Source organism: Tachyglossus aculeatus, chromosome 1 (genome assembly GCF_015852505.1).
Source record: "Tachyglossus aculeatus isolate mTacAcu1 chromosome 1, mTacAcu1.pri, whole genome shotgun sequence".
Classification (NCBI taxonomy): Eukaryota; Metazoa; Chordata; class Mammalia; order Monotremata; family Tachyglossidae; genus Tachyglossus; species Tachyglossus aculeatus.
In genome coordinates this window covers 110975610-110981410 of record NC_052066.1, presented here as the reverse complement: position 1 = coordinate 110981410, position 5801 = coordinate 110975610, and the positions used below count along the sequence as shown (strand labels likewise).

Below are 5801 nucleotides of genomic sequence, written 5' to 3'. Positions count from 1 at the left end.
TCGTTTTACATGAGGTGGTTTTTCAAGAGACAATTTATGAAAAGTTTGAGTTATAGTCTTGATCCTGTAACGTCACAAAAATAATCCCAAGTGTGTAAAGGATGTTAAGAACCACATAGATAGCCAGTGAAAGAAGCTGCAAATATATGATTCAGTAGGATTTCCAATGAGCATGGCTAAAGTCCAGACCTGGCCTACAATACTACCACTGATGTTAGGGCTACCTACTTGGGAGTAGAATTGAATAAATCCAAGGGTGGATTTCACCCATCATATGTCCCATTTAGGGAACCTTTTTCTTTTTTGTAATGGCATTTGTCAAGTGCTTACTATGTGCCAGGCACTGTACTAAGAGCTGTGATAGAAGCTAATCAGTTTGGACACAGTCCGTGTCCCACATGGGGCTCACAGTCTTAATCTTCATTTTATAGATGAAGTATTGAGGCACAGAGAAGTAAAGTGATTCTCCCAAGGTCACACAACAGACAAGTGGAGGAGCTGGAATTAGGACCCAGGTCTCTCTGTATCCAGGGCCTCTGCTCTACCTACTAGGCTGCACTGCTTCTCAAAAAATATGGACTGCTCCCTGAAATTGCATGTCATCCTGGCACAGGAGCCATGCTAATCTTTTCTGTATCACTCCAATTTTGGTCTATGTGCTGCTGAAGAGCATAAAGCCATTCCACTTAAACAGATCAGCTTGACCGTTCCATGCAGAAAAGCAAACATGGAAATGAGCAGTGATGATGATGATAAGGCATTTGTTAAGCTCTTAGTATGTGCAAAGCACTGTTCTAAGAGCTGGGGGGATACAAGGTGATCAGGTTGTCCCTTGTGAGGTTCACAGTCTTAGTCCCCATTTTACAGATGAGGTAACTGAGGCCCAGAGAAGTTAAGTGACTTGCCCAAAGTCACACAGCTGACAAGCGGCAGAGCCGGGATTAGAACCCACAACCTCTGGCTCCCAAGCCAGGGCTCTTTCCACTGAGCCATGCTGGACCAGCACAGAGGATGAGAGCTAAAGGGAAAGTATTTGAATTTTCTGTGTTCTCCACTCTTCTGTGGAGAAACTGAACTTATAACTTGATTCCTCTAGGTAGTTGTCACTCTCCATCCCTTCTTAATTGGGAATTTCAGCCTTTCATTCATTCATTCAATTGTATTTATAGAGCTCTTACTGTGTGCAGACCATTGGATTAAGGCCTTGGAAAGTACAATTCAGCAGTAGGCAGACAATCCCTAACCACACTGGATTTACAGTCTAGAAGCGGGGAGGGTGAGATTGCCCACCACCAGAGACCATTGTCTTGCCTTGGGGCCCGTATTTCATCATCTGAAGTTCACATGGGTGCTGCTCAGAGGGCAAATCGATGATAGTCACTTTCTTCTCCGCTTACACCATCCATTGACCTAGTATAAGCTTAGGGGTGAGGTATGCTTGTCATGACCATTCAAGTGAGTCTTTCCTGACGAAAATTGTCATCTTCACCATTACATATGTCCAGTGGCTAAATAGGAAGGTACAGGTCAACTCCCAGACCATGAACTCCGCCTACATCATGGTATGGTGACTTGTTAATTTCCAATTGACTCCCGCAATCTGTTTAGGTATTGAAGGGAGTCATTATCTGCTCTTTGCACACAATCCTCTCACTATCTTGGGGAGGTGGTTCCCATAGAATTGGGGCCTACCTCCCATCAGGACCACCTCAACCTTAATCCTATCATTCCCCAACACTTTCTTCATCTGTAAAATGGGTTTAAATACCTGTTTTCTCTCTCCCCCACCGTACATAGTGAGTGCTGTGTGGGAAAGGGACTGTTTCTGATGATTTGATTGTACACTATTCATCCGAGCCCGTGGCATGTAATACGCACTTAACACATACCACTAATTTCATTGTGATCATGATGATCCAAGCTAAAGTCCTCTTGAATCAGTTCCAAAGAATATTGTTTATCCTGCCCTCCAGAATTGCAATATGGCTCTGGATGATGGCACTAGGAAATGTAACTAAAATATTCAAAATAGGAAACGTAACAATTATGTAGTTGTTGGAAGGAAGAAAATCCCCGTTCTCACTAGAGTTACCTCTCTTTCGTGGCAACGTGCAGAACTTTATAGTTTGCTTTTTGAAAAAATATGACTCTGGAATGTCTATAAAAGACAGGCATAGTGGACTGGAACCTCCCCTTCCCCCCTTCCCTCCATGGTGCTATTGGCAATCTTGTTGATGTATAGATGTAAATTACCTTTGCACTTTGTAATAGAGTCAGCAGCATGACAGGAACTCACACATCACTCAATTTGCTAAAGTAATAAAGAGGAAAATCAAAAGGAATAAGAGTTCACAAGGTAGGTATGTGCATCCAGATAGGGAGATTTATTATCAGAAATGAGTTACGATATTAAAAGGCATAAACAATATTTTTCTGTTAGGCCTCAGCTCTCCCTGCCCACTCTATTTCTACTGAAAGTTGAATTTTGGGGCTGGGGTGGGGTGTGAGTTAAAGCTGTTTTTGCTTGGGCTTCAGAACAGATTAGCAAATGTGCAGCAAGGTAGCAAAAATCACAATTGTATAACTGATGCTTAGTAAACCTATGGGTATAGCCATCTGATGACTTCACCAATGTTAGAATACCAATATGGTTCTAAGAGTGATTTTCTGTGATAATGTTGGCTGAGGAGTGGGTTGCCAACACACCAAAGGGCTCAGACCTACATTTTATAGAGGAAAACCGTAGTCACTTAGTTTCTAAGTTTAGTTACTTAATGCTATTCTACCATTATCAGTGAGACTTCTTTACCTAATCCAGGCTCCGTTAAGTACCATATATTAACTATATCTTCAATACTCTCTCCTGCCCCACCTTCCTCCAACTCCCCCGCAACTCCCCTGCCCAAATCCAGTTGTTTCTCTGAACCAGAATTTATGGTCAGAGCAGCGTGATTTCTGGCTATTTAAATGTTGGGCTGACCTTGTGACAGAGCCAAAGGGTGAGCACAGCCAGAACTGTAAATTCTTGTCTAAAGCATTGGCCCTGATGTGTGGTGGTCAGTGTTGAAGATCTGGGGTCTGTCTTGCCCACCTTTGTTCATTGAAAAGTGCAGATGTGAGGCAGGGTGACGTGTTGAACAGTGAATTTGCCAACATCCTCTATTGCTCAGGGCCCGCAGACAAGCTTACCTTTCGTCTTTCCAAACTCAGCGTTTCTTACTACTTCACTCAACCCTTAGCTATATTTTTTCCCTGGAAATGGGCTTTTTTTCCAAGTGGTTTTTGAAAGGCATGATATATTTCAGGAAATAGCACCCCTGGGGTATTTTTACACTGCCCCCCAGGTTGATTTCCCAAACTGCAGAATTCAATTTAGTAACTGAGAGACTAGTGCTTTGAAACCAGCAGAATCTGCAATAGATCTGCACTAGTATCTTGTTTTAATGAAAGAAATGCAGGATTCTGAGATTCTGATGCTGATAGAAGCACTATTCATAATGGACACTGAGGTCAGTGGGAGGGCTGAGTAATATCAATTATTTAGCTGCCTTCCTGTTCCAAAATGCTACTGACTGAAATTTTTTGACAAGTGGGCAATGACTGACAGACCAATCCTACCACATTAAGTGTGAACTAAACTTCTAGACTGTGAGCCCACTGTTGGGTAGGGACTGTCTCTATATGTTGCCAACTTGTACTTCCCAAACTCTTAGTACAGTGCTCTGCACACAGTAAGCGCTCAATAAATACGATTGATTGAATAGATTTCACATCGTTTGTGACATCCTCTAGCCTGGCTGTGTGGAGTAGACTTGGACAAGAGTGACGTGACCCTTTACCTCCCTGTTGATGACTGGGGTTAGGCTCTGACTAGATCTGGCCAATTCTGATGCATATCGTCATGACATAATTTTAAGATCTTGATACAAGTCTCTGGGTAACAGAGTAATTTTAATGATTCCAGAAAACTAGGGTGGTGGTGTTGATATCTTGGTGGTGGCCTCTGAAATGATGCTAGGTTGCATGTGCAATGCATTTCAACTGTTTTTGTCCAAGATGAGCTCCGACTACTTTGTAGAGGAAAGGTCCCTCAATTTACCCACTAAACTTTAAGGGAGTCTTCAGTAATCTTCGGTTTCTCCCAAAGAATAGCCTCTTCTGTACTTAGTTTCCAATCCAGATTCTCTGATTTTTGAAATGCCAAATTCAAAATCCTTACAAATTGAAGAAAAATAAGTGACTGTGGCAAAGAAACATTTTTCAGAGTATAATGGCTAATTTTATCTCTGATTACTTTTTCACGTTATTTGTTAAGCATTTCCTGTGTGTCAAGCACTGTTCTGAGAGATGGAAAAGGTCTCTAGTACATTATCATCAGGTAATCCCTCTTAAGCAGTTTCTCATCACAGAAGATGTTATGTTCTTTTATTGTTAGACAAAAATGCAAAGAAAATATTGAACATGTCAGGCTACTCTTAGTGTTATGCAGCAAATGATAGAACAGATGTTTTAAAATAAACATCAAGTCTTGTTATGCATTTCTGAGACATTCAGGGAGCCTTTTTTTCAGAAGCAGGAGCAGCCCGTGAATGTAAAGGAGTTTTAAACACTGTACTTTCCCATAAAACTCTGAAATGTTGGCAGAATGTTCAGCTCACAATCAGTGGGCATGAACCTGAACATGTTACAACTCAGATTACCAATAAAAATGTCAGGCTAAAATCTGAACTGGATAGTTTTATAATCCTGATTTGAAAGTATGTTTTAATTGCTTTTAAAGGGAAAATTTAATATAATTTTTTAAAACCCCTCCGATCTGCCTTACTATCAAGCTGACTATTATTAGAGTGGAGGGGAAATGGTGGATTTGAATGTCCTTTCCGTGGCCCTGCAATTTCCCAGCTGTTTTATTGGGATTCTATTAAAATGAGACAAAATGGTCTTTGCTACTTTCATAAAAGCCAGTCAAGCATCGAGAGTTAATACCAGCATTTTCAAATCATTAAACTGGCCTATAGCTCTAGACTAGTGTGGGGTGAGATGTGTTATTTGAAGCAGGTGTGATGTGTCAGAAGCCGTGTTTTGGCATTTTACAACTAGGGGAGCTGTGTGTGCAGCTGAAGGCTGGCAGAAAAATGTCCTGAAATGTACAATGAGTGGCTTTGTATATAAGCTGCTTAGTTTGTTAATGCACTTTGAGCATTAGCTAAACAGTTGGAAATACAATGTTAATCAGTTCTTTCTAATGTTGAGTCAGTGTCTGCTATCGGAGTTATCCCATTGCAGCCTCTTGTGCAGGGGAGGATATTAGCTGGTTCTTGGACCTTCTGGACTGTAAGCTTGCTTTGGGCAGGGAAAGTGTCTACCAACTCTCTTCATGTACTCTCCCAAGTACCCAGTACAGTGCTCTACACAAAGGAAGCACTCAGTAAATATGATTTATTGGGTTTGCTGGTTGGTGAACCCCAGGCTGAGAGCCACAGAGCATTCCAAAACTCACAATGAGATGTGCATAGGCCCTGGGTCATTCTAGTCTTCTCTCTACCTCTTCCAAAACTTTTATTCGGCTTTTTCACAGGTGTGGTCACCAGAAAGAAAGGCATCCAGGAATCCAGGTGTGAATTTACCTAGGTGTTATTTAAGGGGTTTTAATAAGGATTCCTTTGGTATTTTAAAGGATTAGGGTTAGGGGAATTCAATTTTTCATCTTCCCAAGTGTTGTGTAGAATATGAGGATGAACATTTCTTGAGGAGTGACAAATCTGTAGAACTCCTTGTAGACTGTAAGCTTCCTGTGGTTA

The 5801-nt window shown here is 41.4% G+C and overlaps 1 non-coding gene across 1 annotated transcript; it reads right to left on the bottom strand.

The window, feature by feature from the left end:
- Positions 1-568: 568 nt before the first annotated feature.
- Positions 569-673, bottom strand: LOC119938748. The gene has a single exon (XR_005454498.1). It is a non-coding gene; the product is annotated as a U6 spliceosomal RNA (small nuclear RNA).
- Positions 674-5801: the final 5128 nt, after the last annotated feature.